Consider the following 850-nt stretch of genomic DNA (forward strand, 5'->3'; position numbering starts at 1 on the left):
TAAAGTGGGCGAGTCTACTATTTTTGCAGGCAGGGCATTCCACGCCCTTACTACTCTCTGAGTAAAGAACCTACCTCTGACATCTGTCCTATATCTATCACCCCTCAATTTAAAGCTATGTCCCCTCGTGCTAGCCATCACCATCCGAGGAAAAAGGCTCCCACTGTCCACCCTATCTAATCCTCTGATCATCTTGTATGTCTCTATCAAGTCACCTCTTAACCTTCTTCTATCTAACGAAAACAGCCTCAAGACCCTCAGCCTTTCCTCATAAGACCTTCCCTCCATGCCAGGCAACATCCTGGTAAATCTCCTCTGCACCCTTTCCAATGCTTCCACATCCTTCCTACAATGCGGTGACCAGAACTGTACGCAATACTCCGAGTGCGGCCGCACCAGAGTTTTGTACAGCTGCAACATGACCTCATGGCTCCGAAACTCAATCTCTCTACCAATAAAACCTAACATACTGTATGCCTGCTTAACAACGCTATCAACCTGGGTGGCAACTTTCAGTGATCTATGCACATGGACACCGAGATCTTTCTGCTCATCCACACTACCAAGAATCTTACCATTAGCCCAGTACTCTGTATTCCTGTTACTCCTTCCAAAGTGAATCACCTCACACTTTTCCGCATTAAACTCCATTTGCCACCTCTCAGCCCAGCTCTGCAGCTTATCTATGTCCCTCTGTAACCTGCAACATCCTTCCGCACTATCCACAACTCCACCGACTTTGGTGTCATCCGCAAATTTACTAACCCATCCTTCTACGTCCTCATCCAGGTCATTTATAAAAATGACAAACAGCAGTGGCCCCAAAACAGATCCTTGAGGTACACCACTA

This window comes from Rhincodon typus, unplaced genomic scaffold (genome assembly GCF_021869965.1).
Source record: "Rhincodon typus isolate 14 unplaced genomic scaffold, sRhiTyp1.1 hic_rhity00001359, whole genome shotgun sequence".
In the NCBI taxonomy this organism is placed as follows: Eukaryota; Metazoa; Chordata; class Chondrichthyes; order Orectolobiformes; family Rhincodontidae; genus Rhincodon; species Rhincodon typus.